At 42.3% G+C, this 17,857-nt stretch overlaps 1 pseudogene; it reads right to left on the reverse strand.

Moving 5' to 3' along the window:
* The window catches only part of LOC124023581, a 40,794-nt pseudogene that overhangs the window by 10,614 nt on the left and 12,323 nt on the right, over positions 1-17,857 (reverse strand).

Consider the following 17,857-nt stretch of genomic DNA (forward strand, 5'->3'; position numbering starts at 1 on the left):
GTAGATGTTAACTATGGGTAGATGTTAACTATGGGGTGGGTAGATGTTAACTATGGGATGGGTAGATGTTAACTATGGGATGGGTAGATGGGTAGATGTTAACTATGGGATGGGTAGATGTTAACTATGGGATGGGTAGATGTTAACTATGGGATGGGTAGATGTTAACTATGGGATGGGTAGATGTTAACTATGGGATGGGTAGATGTTAACTATGGGATGGGTAGATGTTAACTATGGGATGGGTAGATGGGTAGATGTTAACTATGGGGTGGGTAGATGTTAACTATGGGATGGGTAGATGGGTAGATGTTAACTATGGGATGGGTAGATGGGTAGATGTTAACTATGGGGTGGGTAGATGTTAACTATGGGTAGATGTTAACTATGGGATGGGTAGATGTTAACTATGGGGTGGGTAGATGTTAACTATGGGATGGGTAGATGTTAACTATGGGATGGGTAGATGTTAACTATAGGATGGGTAGATGGGTAGATGTTAACTATGGGGTGGGTAGATGTTAACTATGGGGTGGGTAGATGTTAGCTATGGGATGGGTAGATGTTAACTATGGGATGGGTAGATGGGTAGATGTTAACTATGGGGTGGGTAGATGTTAACTATGGGATGGGTAGATGTTAACTATGGGATGGGTAGATGGGTAGATGTTAACTATGGGGTGGGTAGATGTTAACTATGGGGTGGGTAGATGTTAGCTATGGGATGGGTAGATGTTAACTATGGGTAGATGTTAACTATGGGATGGGTAGATGTTAACTATGGGGTGGGTAGATGTTAGCCATGGGATGGGTAGATGTTAACTATGGGATGGGTAGATGGGTAGATGTTAACTATGGGGTGGGTAGATGTTAACTATGGGATGGGTAGATGTTAACTATGGGATGGGTAGATGGGTAGATGTTAACTATGGGTAGATGTTAACTATGGGATGGGTAGATGTTAACTATGGGTAGATGTTAACTATGGGATGGGTAGATGTTAACTATGGGATGGGTAGATGTTAACTATGGGGTGGGTAGATGGGTAGATGTTAACTATGGGTAGATGTTAACTATGGGATGGGTAGATGTTAACTATGGGGTGGGTAGATGTTAACTATGGGATGGGTAGATGTTAGCTATGGGATGGGTAGATGTTAACTATGGGATGGGTAGATGTTAACTATGGGTAGATGTTAACTATGGGATGGGTAGATGTTAACTATGGGATGGGTAGATGTTAGCTATGGGATGGGTAGATGTTAACTATGGGATGGGTAGATGTTAACTATGGGATGGGTAGATGTTAACTATGGGATGGGTAGATGTTAACTATGGGATGGGTAGATGTTAACTATGGGATGGGTAGATGTTAGCTATGGGATGGGTAGATGTTAACTATGGGATGGGTAGATGTTAACTATGGGATGGGTAGATGTTAACTATGGGTAGATGTTAACTATGGGATGGGTAGATGTTAACTATGGGATGGGTAGATGTTAACTATGGGATGGGTAGATGGGTAGATGTTAACTATGGGATGGGTAGATGTTAACTATGGGATGGGTAGATGGGTAGATGTTAACTATGGGATGGGTAGATGTTAACTATGGGATGGGTAGATGTTAACTATGGGATGGGTAGATGTTAACTATGGGGTGGGTAGATGTTAACTATGGGATGGGTAGATGTTAACTATGGGATGGGTAGATGTTAACTATGGGATGGGTAGATGTTAACTATGGGATAGGTAGATGTTAACTATGGGATGGGTAGATGTTAACTATGGGATGGGTAGATGGGTAGATGTTAACTATGGGATGGGTAGATGTTAACTATGGGATGGGTAGATGGGTAGATGTTAACTATGGGATGGGTAGATGTTAACTATGGGATGGGTAGATGTTAACTATGGGGTGGGTAGATGTTAACTATGGGATGGGTAGATGTTAACTATGGGATAGGTAGATGTTAACTATGGGATGGGTAGATGTTAACTATGGGATGGGTAGATGTTAACTATGGGATGGGTAGATGTTAACTATGGGATGGGTAGATGGGTAGATGTTAACTATGGGATGGGTAGATGTTAACTATGGGATGGGTAGATGGGTAGATGTTAACTATGGGATGGGTAGATGGGTAGATGTTAACTATGGGGTGGGTAGATGTTAACTATGGGATGGGTAGATGGGTAGATGTTAACTATGGGATGGGTAGATGGGTAGATGTTAACTATGGGATGGGTAGATGTTAACTATGGGATGGGTAGATGTTAACTATGGGATGGGTAGATGTTAACTATGGGATGGGTAGATGTTAACTATGGGATGGGTAGATGTTAACTATGGGGTGGGTAGATGTTAACTATGGGATGGGTAGATGTTAACTATGGGGTGGGTAGATGTTAACTATGGGATGGGTAGATGTTAACTATGGGATGGGTAGATGGGTAGATGTTAACTATGGAGTGGGTAGATGGGTAGATGTTAACTATGGGGTGGGTAGATGTTAACTATGGGATGGGTAGATGTTAACTATGAGATGGGTAGATGTTAACTATGGGATGGGTAGATGTTAACTATGGGGTGGGTAGATGTTAACTATGGGATGGGTAGATGTTAACTATGGGATGGGTAGATGTTAACTATGGGATGGGTAGATGTTAACTATGGGATGGGTAGATGTTAACTATGGGATGGGTAGATGTTAACTATGAGATGGGTAGATGTTAACTATGGGGTGGGTAGATGTTAACTATGGGTAGATGTTAACTATGGGATGGGTAGATGTTAACTATGGGATGGGTAGATGTTAACTATGGGGTGGGTAGATGGGTAGATATTAACTATGGGTAGATGTTAACTATGGGATGGGTAGATGTTAACTATGGGGTGGGTAGATGTTAACTATGGGGTGGGTAGATGGGTAGATGTTAACTATGGGTAGATGTTAACTATGGGATGGGTAGATGTTAACTATGGGGTGGGTAGATGTTAACTATGGGATGGGTAGATGTTAACTATGGGGTGGGTAGATGTTAACTATGGGGTGGGTAGATGGGTAGATATTAACTATGGGTAGATGTTAACTATGGGATGGGTAGATGTTAACTATGGGGTGGGTAGATGTTAACTATGGGTAGATGTTAACTATGGGATGGGTAGATGTTAACTATGGGGTGGGTAGATGTTAACTATGGGGTGGGTAGATGTTAACTATGGGGTGGGTAGATGTTAACTATGGGTAGATGTTAACTATGGGATGGGTAGATGTTAACTATGGGATGGGTAGATGTTAACTATGGGTAGATGTTAACTATGGGATGGGTAGATGTTAACTATGGGATGGGTAGATGTTAACTATGGGATGGGTAGATGTTAACTATGGGATGGGTAGATGGGTAGATGTTAACTATGGGATGGGTAGATGTTAACTATGGGATGGGTAGATGTTAACTATGGGGTGGGTAGATGTTAACTATGGGATGGGTAGATGGGTAGATGTTAACTATGGGGTGGGTAGATGTTAACTATGGGGTGGGTAGATGTTAACTATGGGGTGGGTAGATGTTAGCTATGGGATGGGTAGATGTTAACTATGGGATGGGTAGATGGGTAGATGTTAACTATGGGGTGGGTAGATGTTAACTATGGGATGGGTAGATGTTAACTATGGGATGGGTAGATGGGTAGATGTTAACTATGGGGTGGGTAGATGTTAACTATGGGGTGGGTAGATGTTAGCTATGGGATGGGTAGATGTTAACTATGGGTAGATGTTAACTATGGGATGGGTAGATGTTAACTATGGGGTGGGTAGATGTTAGCTATGGGATGGGTAGATGTTAACTATGGGATGGGTAGATGGGTAGATGTTAACTATGGGGTGGGTAGATGTTAACTATGGGATGGGTAGATGTTAACTATGGGATGGGTAGATGGGTAGATGTTAACTATGGGTAGATGTTAACTATGGGATGGGTAGATGTTAACTATGGGTAGATGTTAACTATGGGATGGGTAGATGTTAACTATGGGATGGGTAGATGTTAACTATGGGGTGGGTAGATGGGTAGATGTTAACTATGGGTAGATGTTAACTATGGGATGGGTAGATGTTAACTATGGGGTGGGTAGATGTTAACTATGGGATGGGTAGATGTTAGCTATGGGATGGGTAGATGTTAACTATGGGATGGGTAGATGTTAACTATGGGTAGATGTTAACTATGGGATGGGTAGATGTTAACTATGGGATGGGTAGATGTTAGCTATGGGATGGGTAGATGTTAACTATGGGATGGGTAGATGTTAACTATGGGATGGGTAGATGTTAACTATGGGATGGGTAGATGTTAACTATGGGATGGGTAGATGTTAACTATGGGATGGGTAGATGTTAGCTATGGGATGGGTAGATGTTAACTATGGGATGGGTAGATGTTAACTATGGGATGGGTAGATGTTAACTATGGGTAGATGTTAACTATGGGATGGGTAGATGTTAACTATGGGATGGGTAGATGTTAACTATGGGATGGGTAGATGGGTAGATGTTAACTATGGGATGGGTAGATGTTAACTATGGGATGGGTAGATGGGTAGATGTTAACTATGGGATGGGTAGATGTTAACTATGGGATGGGTAGATGTTAACTATGGGATGGGTAGATGTTAACTATGGGGTGGGTAGATGTTAACTATGGGATGGGTAGATGTTAACTATGGGATGGGTAGATGTTAACTATGGGATGGGTAGATGTTAACTATGGGATAGGTAGATGTTAACTATGGGATGGGTAGATGTTAACTATGGGATGGGTAGATGGGTAGATGTTAACTATGGGATGGGTAGATGTTAACTATGGGATGGGTAGATGGGTAGATGTTAACTATGGGATGGGTAGATGTTAACTATGGGATGGGTAGATGTTAACTATGGGGTGGGTAGATGTTAACTATGGGATGGGTAGATGTTAACTATGGGATAGGTAGATGTTAACTATGGGATGGGTAGATGTTAACTATGGGATGGGTAGATGTTAACTATGGGATGGGTAGATGTTAACTATGGGATGGGTAGATGGGTAGATGTTAACTATGGGATGGGTAGATGTTAACTATGGGATGGGTAGATGGGTAGATGTTAACTATGGGATGGGTAGATGGGTAGATGTTAACTATGGGGTGGGTAGATGTTAACTATGGGATGGGTAGATGGGTAGATGTTAACTATGGGATGGGTAGATGGGTAGATGTTAACTATGGGATGGGTAGATGTTAACTATGGGATGGGTAGATGTTAACTATGGGATGGGTAGATGTTAACTATGGGATGGGTAGATGTTAACTATGGGATGGGTAGATGTTAACTATGGGGTGGGTAGATGTTAACTATGGGATGGGTAGATGTTAACTATGGGGTGGGTAGATGTTAACTATGGGATGGGTAGATGTTAACTATGGGATGGGTAGATGGGTAGATGTTAACTATGGGGTGGGTAGATGGGTAGATGTTAACTATGGGGTGGGTAGATGTTAACTATGGGATGGGTAGATGTTAACTATGAGATGGGTAGATGTTAACTATGGGATGGGTAGATGTTAACTATGGGGTGGGTAGATGTTAACTATGGGATGGGTAGATGTTAACTATGGGATGGGTAGATGTTAACTATGGGATGGGTAGATGTTAACTATGGGATGGGTAGATGTTAACTATGGGATGGGTAGATGTTAACTATGAGATGGGTAGATGTTAACTATGGGGTGGGTAGATGTTAACTATGGGTAGATGTTAACTATGGGATGGGTAGATGTTAACTATGGGATGGGTAGATGTTAACTATGGGGTGGGTAGATGGGTAGATATTAACTATGGGTAGATGTTAACTATGGGATGGGTAGATGTTAACTATGGGGTGGGTAGATGTTAACTATGGGGTGGGTAGATGGGTAGATATTAACTATGGGTAGATGTTAACTATGGGATGGGTAGATGTTAACTATGGGGTGGGTAGATGTTAACTATGGGATGGGTAGATGTTAACTATGGGGTGGGTAGATGTTAACTATGGGGTGGGTAGATGGGTAGATATTAACTATGGGTAGATGTTAACTATGGGATGGGTAGATGTTAACTATGGGGTGGGTAGATGTTAACTATGGGTAGATGTTAACTATGGGATGGGTAGATGTTAACTATGGGGTGGGTAGATGTTAACTATGGGGTGGGTAGATGTTAACTATGGGGTGGGTAGATGTTAACTATGGGTAGATGTTAACTATGGGATGGGTAGATGTTAACTATGGGATGGGTAGATGTTAACTATGGGGTGGGTAGATGTTAACTATGGGATGGGTAGATGTTAACTATGGGATGGGTAGATGTTAACTATGGGGTGGGTAGATGTTAACTATGGGATGGGTAGATGTTAACTATGGGGTGGGTAGATGTTAACTATGGGGTGGGTAGATGTTAACTATGGGATGGGTAGATGTTAACTATGGGGTGGGTAGATGGGTAGATATTAACTATGGGGTGGGTAGATGGGTAGATATTAACTATGGGGTGGGTAGATGGGTAGATGTTAACTATGGGGTGGGTAGATGTTAACTATGGGGTGGGTAGATGGGTAGATATTAACTATGGGTAGATGTTAACTATGGGATGGGTAGATGTTAACTATGGGATGGGTAGATGTTAACTATGGGATGGGTAGATGGGTAGATGTTAACTATGGGATGGGTAGATGTTAACTATGGGATGGGTAGATGTTAACTATGGGATGGGTAGATGGGTAGATGTTAACTATGGGATGGGTAGATGTTAACTATGGGATGGGTAGATGGGTAGATGTTAACTATGGGATGGGTAGATGTTAACTATGGGATGGGTAGATGGGTAGATGTTAACTATGGGATGGGTAGATGTTAACTATGGGATGGGTAGATGTTAACTATGGGATGGGTAGATGGGTAGATGTTAACTATGGGATGGGTAGATGTTAACTATGGGGTGGGTAGATGGGTAGATATTAACTATGGGTAGATGTTAACTATGGGATGGGTAGATGTTAACTATGGGATGAGTAGATGTTAACTATGGGATGGGTAGATGGGTAGATGTTAACTATGGGATGGGTAGATGGGTAGATGTTAACTATGGGATGGGTAGATGTTAACTATGGGATGGGTAGATGGGTAGATGTTAACTATGGGATGGGTAGATGTTAACTATGGGATGGGTAGATGTTAACTATGGGATGGGTAGATGTTAACTATGGGATGGGTAGATGTTAACTATGGGATGAGATGTTAACTATGGGTAGATGTTAACTATGGGATGGAGAGATGTTAACTATGGGTAGATGTTAACTATGGGATGGGTAGATGTTAACTATGGGATGGGTAGATGGGTAGATGTTAACTATGGGTAGATGTTAACTATGGGGTGGGTAGATGTTAACTATGGGATGGGTAGATGTTAACTATGGGATGGGTAGATGTTAACTATGGGATGGGTAGATGGGTAGATGTTAACTATGGGGTGGGTAGATGTTAACTATGGGTAGATGTTAACTATGGGGTGGGTAGATGTTAACTATGGGATGGGTAGATGTTAACTATGGGATGGGTAGATGTTAACTATGGGATGGGTAGATGTTAACTATGGGATGGGTAGATGGGTAGATGTTAACTATGGGATGGGTAGATGTTAACTATGGGATGGGTAGATGTTAACTATGGGTAGATGTTAACTATGGGATGGGTAGATGTTAACTATGGGATGGGTAGATGTTAACTATGGGATGGGTAGATGGGTAGATGTTAACTATGGGATGGGTAGATGTTAACTATGGGATGGGTAGATGTTAACTATGGGATGGGTAGATGTTAACTATGGGATGGGTAGATGTTAACTATGGGATGGGTAGATGTTAACTATGGGATGGGTAGATGTTAACTATGGGATGGGTAGATGTTAACTATGGGATGGGTAGATGTTAACTATGGGATGGGTAGATGTTAGCTATGGGATGGGTAGATGTTAACTATGGGATGGGTAGATGTTAACTATGGGATGGGTAGATGTTAACTATGGGATGGGTAGATGTTAACTATGGGGTGGGTAGATGGGTAGATATTAACTATGGGTAGATGTTAACTATGGGATGGGTAGATGTTAACTATGGGATGGGTAGATGGGTAGATGTTAACTATGGGGTGGGTAGATGTTAACTATGGGGTGGGTAGATGGGTAGATATTAACTATGGGTAGATGTTAACTATGGGATGGGTAGATGTTAACTATGGGATGGGTAGATGTTAACTATGGGATGGGTAGATGGGTAGATGTTAACTATGGGATGGGTAGATGTTAACTATGGGATGGGTAGATGTTAACTATGGGATGGGTAGATGGGTAGATGTTAACTATGGGATGGGTAGATGTTAACTATGGGATGGGTAGATGGGTAGATGTTAACTATGGGATGGGTAGATGTTAACTATGGGATGGGTAGATGGGTAGATGTTAACTATGGGATGGGTAGATGTTAACTATGGGATGGGTAGATGTTAACTATGGGATGGGTAGATGGGTAGATGTTAACTATGGGATGGGTAGATGTTAACTATGGGGTGGGTAGATGGGTAGATATTAACTATGGGTAGATGTTAACTATGGGATGGGTAGATGTTAACTATGGGATGAGTAGATGTTAACTATGGGATGGGTAGATGGGTAGATGTTAACTATGGGATGGGTAGATGGGTAGATGTTAACTATGGGATGGGTAGATGTTAACTATGGGATGGGTAGATGTTAACTATGGGATGGGTAGATGGGTAGATGTTAACTATGGGATGGGTAGATGTTAACTATGGGATGGGTAGATGGGTAGATGTTAACTATGGGATGGGTAGATGTTAACTATGGGATGGGTAGATGTTAACTATGGGATGGGTAGATGTTAACTATGGGATGGGTAGATGTTAACTATGGGATGGAGAGATGTTAACTATGGGTAGATGTTAACTATGGGATGGAGAGATGTTAACTATGGGTAGATGTTAACTATGGGATGGGTAGATGTTAACTATGGGATGGGTAGATGGGTAGATGTTAACTATGGGTAGATGTTAACTATGGGGTGGGTAGATGTTAACTATGGGATGGGTAGATGTTAACTATGGGATGGGTAGATGTTAACTATGGGATGGGTAGATGGGTAGATGTTAACTATGGGGTGGGTAGATGTTAACTATGGGTAGATGTTAACTATGGGGTGGGTAGATGTTAACTATGGGATGGGTAGATGTTAACTATGGGATGGGTAGATGTTAACTATGGGATGGGTAGATGTTAACTATGGGATGGGTAGATGGGTAGATGTTAACTATGGGATGGGTAGATGTTAACTATGGGATGGGTAGATGTTAACTATGGGTAGATGTTAACTATGGGATGGGTAGATGTTAACTATGGGATGGGTAGATGTTAACTATGGGATGGGTAGATGGGTAGATGTTAACTATGGGATGGGTAGATGTTAACTATGGGATGGGTAGATGTTAACTATGGGATGGGTAGATGTTAACTATGGGATGGGTAGATGTTAACTATGGGATGGGTAGATGTTAACTATGGGATGGGTAGATGTTAACTATGGGATGGGTAGATGTTAACTATGGGATGGGTAGATGTTAACTATGGGATGGGTAGATGTTAACTATGGGATGGGTAGATGTTAGCTATGGGATGGGTAGATGTTAACTATGGGATGGGTAGATGTTAACTATGGGATGGGTAGATGTTAACTATGGGATGGGTAGATGGGTAGATGTTAACTATGGGATGGGTAGATGTTAACTATGGGATGGGTAGATGTTAACTATGGGATGGGTAGATGGGTAGATGTTAACTATGGGATGGGTAGATGTTAACTATGGGATGGGTAGATGTTAACTATGGGGTGGGTAGATGTTAACTATGGGATGGGTAGATGTTAACTATGGGATGGGTAGATGTTAACTTAAGAAGGAAATAAATTCCACAAATTAACTTATAACAAGGCACACATGTTAATTGAAATGCATTCCAGGTGACTAGCTCATGAAGCTGGTTGAGAGAATGCCAAGAGTGTGCAAAGCTGTCATCAAGGCAAAGGGTGGCTACTTGAAGAATCTCAAATATAAAATATATATTTGATTTGTTTAACACTTTCGTTTGGTTACTACATGATTCCACATGTGTTATTTCATAGTTTTATTGTTTTCACTATTATTCTACAATGTAGAAAAAATAGAAAATAGTAACAAATAAAATAAAAACCCTGGAACGAGTAGGTGTTCTAAAACGGTTGACCGGAAGTGTTGCCTAGCAACACAATCACTCATTAAAGTTGTTATTTCACAATGTGGATGTTATCTGGGAGGCAAGGGTTGGATCCCAAATGGCAACCTGTTCCCTGTATAGTGCACTACTTTATACTACAGCCCTATTCCCTATATAGTACACTACTTTATACTACAGCCTTATTCCCTATATAGTCCACTACTTTATACTACAGCCCTATTCCCTATATAGTCCACTACTTTATACTACAGCCCTATTCCCTATATAGTACACTACTTTATACTACAGCCTTATTCCCTATATAGTCCACTACTTTATACTACAGCCTTATTCCCTATATAGTCCACTACTTTATACTACAGCCCTATTCCCTATATAGTCCACTACTTTATACTACAGCCCTATTCCCTATATAGTACACTACTCTATACTGCAGCCCTATTCCCTATATAGTGCACTACTTAATACTACAGCCCTATTCCCTATATAGTGCACTACTTTATACTACAGCCCTATTCCCTATATAGTGCACTACTTTATACTACAGCCCTATTCCCTATATAGTGCACTACTTTATACTACAGCCCTATTCCCTATATAGTGCACTACTTTATACTCCAGCCCTATTCCCTATATAGTGCACTACTTTATACTAGAGCCCTATTCCCTATATAGTACACTACTCTATACTACAGCCCTATTCCCTATATAGTGCACTACTATTGACATGAAGTCTGGTTTGAAGTTGTGTACTACAACCCTGCTGGGGAACAGGGTTCCTGACTAATGAGGTGCTGGGGAACATGGTTCCTGACTAGTGAGGTGCTGGGGAACAGGGTTCCTGACTAGTTCTGTGCTGGGGAACAGGGTTCCTGACCAATGAGGTGCTGGGGAACAGGGTTCCTGACCAATGAGGTGCTGGGGAACAGGGTTCCTGACTAGTGAGGTGCTGGGGAACAGGGTTCCTGACCAATGAGGTGCTGGGGAACAGGGTTCCTGACCAATGAGGTGCTGGGGAACAGGGTTCCTGACCAATGAGGTGCTGGGGAACAGGCGTACCGCTGATGGCTCTTCGTATCTCGGTGGCAGCTGCCTCTCTCATCTCCAGAGAAGCCTGTTCACTGTACCAGGCTGTGTGTGGTGTACAGATCAGGTTGGGAGCATCCTTCAGAGGGCCTGTAGCAAAACTAGAGAGAGGGGAGGGTTGGGGGGTGGGGGTGGGGGGGGTGGTTGTAGAGAGAACAAGTATCAGACCCAAATCAGGCAGTGGCCTCTTCATCTAATCTCCTTTCCTCATCTCCTCCTTTCATCTCCTCTCTTCATTTCCTCTCTTCATTTCCTCTCTTCATCTCCTCTCTTCATCTTCTCATCTCCTCTCCTTCCCTGATAACAGATGCTGAGACTTCCTCTCCTTCTTCTTCCCTCAGTCCTCCCAACTCACCCTCTGTGCCCTGGTCCAAGGGTTGTGTGTGAAGGTGTCACTGATATGAGCCACTGTAGTGTGGGATTACAGGTCCTCTGTTGACATCTTGTTGATGTGTGTTCACAGTAGAACCATATCTCCCTGACAACATATCTCCCTGACAACATAACTCCCTGACAACATATCTCCCTGACAACATATCTCCCTGACAACATATCTCCCTGACAACATATCTCCCTGACAACATATCTCCCTGACAACATATCTCCCTGACAACATATCTCCCTGACAACATATCTCCCTGACAACATATCTCCCTGACAACATAACTCCCTGACAACATATCTCCCTGACAACATAACTCCCTGACACCATAACTCCCTGACAACATATCTCCCTGACAACATAACTCCCTGAGAACATAACTCCCTGACAACATATCTCCCTGACAACATATCTCCCTGACAACATAACTCCCTGACAACATAACTCCCTGACAACATAACTCCCTGACACCATAACTCCCTGACAACATAACTCCCTGACACCATAACTCCCTGACACCATAACTCCCTGACAACATAACTCCCTGACACCATATCTCCCTGACAACATAACTCCCTGACAACATATCTCCCTGACAACATATCTCCCTGGCAACATATCTCCCTGACAACATATCTCCCTGACAACAGAGCTCACTGACACTGGAAGAGGTGTTACTGTCAGGTTAACTATACTGAGGTGTTACTATCAGGTAAACTATACTGAGGTGTTACTGAGGTGTTACTGTCAGGTAAACTATACTGAGGTGTTACTGTCAGGTAAACTATACTGAGGTGTTACTGTCAGGTAAACTATACTGAGGTGTTACTGTCAGGTAAACTATACTGAGGTGTTACTATCAGGTAAACTATACTGAGGTGTTACTGAGGTGTTACTGTCAGGTAAACTATACTGAGGTGTTACTGTCAGGTTAACTATACTGAGGTGTTACTGTCAGGTAAACTATACTGAGGTGTTATTATCTGGTAAACTATACTGAGGTCTTACTATCAGGTAAACTATACTGAGGTGTTACTGTCAGGTTAACTATACTGAGGTGTTACTGAGGTGTTACTGTCAGGTAAACTATACTGAGGTGTTACTGTCAGGTAAACTATACTGAGGTGTTACTGAGGTGTTACTATCAGGTAAACTATACTGAGGTGTTACTGTCAGGTTAACTATACTGAGGTGTTACTGTCAGGTTAACTATACTGAGGTGTTACTGTCAGGTTAACTATACTGAGGTGTTACTGTCAGGTTAACTATACTGAGGTGTTACTGTCAGGTTAACTATACTGAGGTGTTACTATCAGGTTAACTATACTGAGGTGTTACTGTCAGGTTAACTATACTGAGGTGTTACTGTCAGGTTAACTATACTGAGGTGTTACTGTCAGGTTAACTATACTGAGGTGTTACTATCAGGTTAACTATACTGAGGTGTTACTATCAGGTTAACTATACTGAGGTGTTACTATCAGGTTAACTATACTGAGGTGTTACTGAGGTGTTACTGTCAGGTAAACTATACTGAGGTGTTACTGTCAGGTAAACTATACTGAGGTGGTACTATCAGGTTAACTATACTGAGGTGTTACTGTCAGGTAAACTATACTGAGGTGTTACTGTCAGGTAAACTATACTGAGGTGTTACTGAGGTGTTACTGTCAGGTTAACTATACTGAGGTGTTACTGAGGTGTTACTGTCAGGTAAACTATACTGAGGTGTTACTGTCAGGTAAACTATACTGAGGTGTTACTATCAGGTAAACTATACTGAGGTGTTACTGAGGTGTTACTGTCAGGTAAACTATACTGAGGTGTTACTGTCAGGTTAACTATACTGAGGTGTTACTGTCAGGTAAACTATACTGAGGTGTTATTATCTGGTAAACTATACTGAGGTCTTACTATCAGGTAAACTATACTGAGGTGTTACTGTCAGGTTAACTATACTGAGGTGTTACTGAGGTGTTACTGTCAGGTAAACTATACTGAGGTGTTACTGTCAGGTAAACTATACTGAGGTGTTACTGAGGTGTTACTATCAGGTAAACTATACTGAGGTGTTACTGTCAGGTTAACTATACTGAGGTGTTACTGTCAGGTTAACTATACTGAGGTGTTACTGTCAGGTTAACTATACTGAGGTGTTACTGTCAGGTTAACTATACTGAGGTGTTACTGTCAGGTTAACTATACTGAGGTGTTACTATCAGGTTAACTATACTGAGGTGTTACTGTCAGGTTAACTATACTGAGGTGTTACTGTCAGGTTAACTATACTGAGGTGTTACTGTCAGGTTAACTATACTGAGGTGTTACTATCAGGTTAACTATACTGAGGTGTTACTATCAGGTTAACTATACTGAGGTGTTACTATCAGGTTAACTATACTGAGGTGTTACTGAGGTGTTACTGTCAGGTAAACTATACTGAGGTGTTACTGTCAGGTAAACTATACTGAGGTGGTACTATCAGGTTAACTATACTGAGGTGTTACTGTCAGGTAAACTATACTGAGGTGTTACTGTCAGGTAAACTATACTGAGGTGTTACTGAGGTGTTACTGTCAGGTTAACTATACTGAGGTGTTACTGAGGTGTTACTGTCAGGTTAACTGTACTGAGGTGTTACTGAGGTGTTACTGTCAGGTAAACTATACTGAGGTGGTACTATCAGGTAAACTATACTGAGGTGTTACTATCAGGTAAACTATACTGAGGTGTTACTGTCAGATTAACTATACTGAGGTGTTACTGTCAGGTAAACTATACTGAGGTGTTACTGAGGTGGTACTATCAGGTTAACTATACTGAGGTGTTACTGTCAGGTAAACTATACTGAGGTGTTACTGTCAGGTTAACTATATCCTCATCCACTGTGTGTCTCACTTCAATGGTTCTGTAGAGAGGACGTCCACTTGTGTGTGTGTGTGTGTGTGTGTGTGTGTGTGTGTGTGTGTGTGTGTGTGTGTGTGTGTGTGTGTGTGTGTGTGTGTGTGTGTGTGTGTGTGTGTGTGTGTGTGTGTGTGTGTGTGTGTGTGTGTGTGTGTTCGTACATTCATGCACTGTGTCTCACCTGAAGGGTTCTATCTCGTGCACTGTGTCTCACCTGAAGGGTTCTATCTCGTGCACTGTGTCTCACCTGAAGGGTTCTATCTCGTGCACTGTGTCTCACCTGAAGGGTTCTATCTCGTGCACTGTGTGTCTCACCTGAAGGGTTCTATCTCGTGCACTGTGTGTCTCACCTGAAGGGTTCTATCTCGTGCACTGTGTGTCTCACCTGAAGGGTTCTATCTCGTGCACTGTGTGTCTCACTTGAAGGGTTCTATCTCGTGCACTGTGTGTCTCACCTGAAGGGTTCTATCTCGTGCACTGTGTGTCTCACCTGAAGGGTTCTATCTCGTGCACTGTGTGTCTCACCTGAAGGGTTCTATCTCGTGCACTGTGTGTCTCACCTGAAGGGTTCTATCTCGTGCACTGTGTGTCTCACCTGAAGGGTTCTATCTCGTGCACGTCCAGGGCAGCGCCACGTATCCTCCCCTCCTTCAGGGCCTGAGCCAGGGCCTTCTCATCCACCAGCCCTCCCCGTGCTGCATTCACCAGGAACGCTCCCTGACGCATCTAGTAGGATCGGGGGGGTCGGGTTAGGGTTAGGGGTAGTAGGATCGGGGGGGTCAGGGGTCGGGGGAGAAAGATTAGAGAGAGAAGATGGGGGGGGTTGATTTGATCAAAAGAGGGGCGCCACCAACATGTAGGTATTACAAAGAATTTGTTTGCGTCCTTCTTTTAAGTATCTTAATACAGATGACCTACTGATGGAGCTGGAGAAGAGAGACTATAATAGAGATGACCTACTGATGGAGCTGGAGAAGAGAGACTATAATAGAGATGACCTACTGATGGAGCTGGAGAAGAGAGACTAGAATAGAGATGACCTACTGATAGAGCTGGAGAAGAGAGACTATAATAGAGATGACCTACTGATGAAGCTGGAGAAGAGAGACTAGAATAGAGATGACCTACTGATAGAGCTGGAGAAGAGAGACTATAATAGAGATGACCTACTGATGGAGCTGGAGAAGAGAGACTAGAATAGAGATGACCTACTGATAGAGCTGGAGAAGAGAGACTATAATAGAGATGACCTACTGATGAAGCTGGAGAAGAGAGACTAGAATAGAGATGACCTACTGATGGAGCTGGAGAAGAGAGACTATAATAGAGATGACCTACTGATGGAGCTGGAGAAGAGAGACTATAATAGAGATGGCCTACTGATGGAGCTGGAGAAGAGAGACTATAATAGAGATGACCTACTGATGGAGCTGGAGAAGAGAGACTAGAATAGAGATGACCTACTGATAGAGCTGGAGAAGAGAGACTATAATAGAGATGACCTACTGATGAAGCTGGAGAAGAGAGACTAGAATAGAGATGACCTACTGATAGAGCTGGAGAAGAGAGACTATAATAGAGATGACCTACTGATGGAGCTGGAGAAGAGAGACTAGAATAGAGATGACCTACTGATAGAGCTGGAGAAGAGAGACTATAATAGAGATGACCTACTGATGAAGCTGGAGAAGAGAGACTAGAATAGAGATGACCTACTGATAGAGCTGGAGAAGAGAGACTATAATAGAGATGACCTACTGATGGAGCTGGAGAAGAGAGACTAGAATAGAGATGACCTACTGATGGAGCTGGAGAAGAGAGACTATAATAGAGATGACCTACTGATGGAGCTGGAGAAGAGAGACTATAATAGAGATGACCTACTGATGGAGCTGGAGAAGAGAGACTATAATAGAGATGACCTACTGATGAAGCTGGAAAAGAGAGACTATAATAGAGATGACCTACTGATGGAGCTGGAGAAGAGAGACTATAATAGAGATGACCTACTGATAGAGCTGGAGAAGAGAGACTATAATAGAGATGACCTACTGATAGAGATGTAAAAGAGAGACTATAATAGAGATGACCTACTGATAGAGCTGGAGAAGAGAGACTATAATAGAGATGACCTACTGATAGAGCTGGAGAAGAGAGACTATAATAGAGATGACCTACTGATAGAGATGTAAAAGAGAGACTATAATAGAGATGACCTACTGATGGAGCTGGAGAAGAGAGACTAGAATAGAGATGACCTACTGATGGAGCTGGAGAAGAGAGACTAGAATAGAGATGACCTACTGATGGAGCTGGAGAAGAGAGACTAGAATAGAGATGACCTACTGATAGAGATGAGAAGAGAGACTATAATAGAGATGACCTACTGATAGAGCTGGAGAAGAGAGACTAGAATAGAGATGACCTACTGATAGAGCTGGAGAAGAGAGACTAGAATAGAGATGACCTACTGATGGAGCTGGAGAAGAGAGACTAGAATAGAGATGACCTACTGATGGAGCTGGAGAAGAGAGACTAGAATAGAGATGACCTACTGATAGAGCTGGAGAAGAGAGACTAGAATAGAGATGACCTACTGATAGAGATGTAGAAGAGAGACTATAATAGAGATGACCTACTGATGGAGCTGGAGAAGAGAGACTAGAATAGAGATGACCTACTGATGGAGCTGGAGAAGAGAGACTAGAATAGAGATGACCTACTGATAGAGATGTAGAAGAGAGACTATAATAGAGATGACCTACTGATAGAGCTGGAGAAGAGAGACTAGAATAGAGATGACCTACTGATAGAGCTGGAGAAGAGAGACTAGAATAGAGATGACCTACTGATGGAGCTGGAGAAGAGAGACTAGAATAGAGATGACCTACTGATAGAGCTGGAGAAGAGATACTAGAATAGAGATGACCTACTGATAGAGCTGGAGAAGAGAGACTATAATAGAGATGACCTACTGATGGAGCTGGAGAAGAGAGACTAGAATAGAGATGACCTACTGATAGAGCTGGAGAAGAGAGACTAGAATAGAGATGACCTACTGATAGAGCTGGAGAAGAGAGACTATAATAGAGATGACCTACTGATAGAGCTGGAGAAGAGAGA

Source organism: Oncorhynchus gorbuscha, unplaced genomic scaffold (genome assembly GCF_021184085.1).
Source record: "Oncorhynchus gorbuscha isolate QuinsamMale2020 ecotype Even-year unplaced genomic scaffold, OgorEven_v1.0 Un_scaffold_1645, whole genome shotgun sequence".
Classification (NCBI taxonomy): domain Eukaryota; kingdom Metazoa; phylum Chordata; class Actinopteri; order Salmoniformes; family Salmonidae; genus Oncorhynchus; species Oncorhynchus gorbuscha.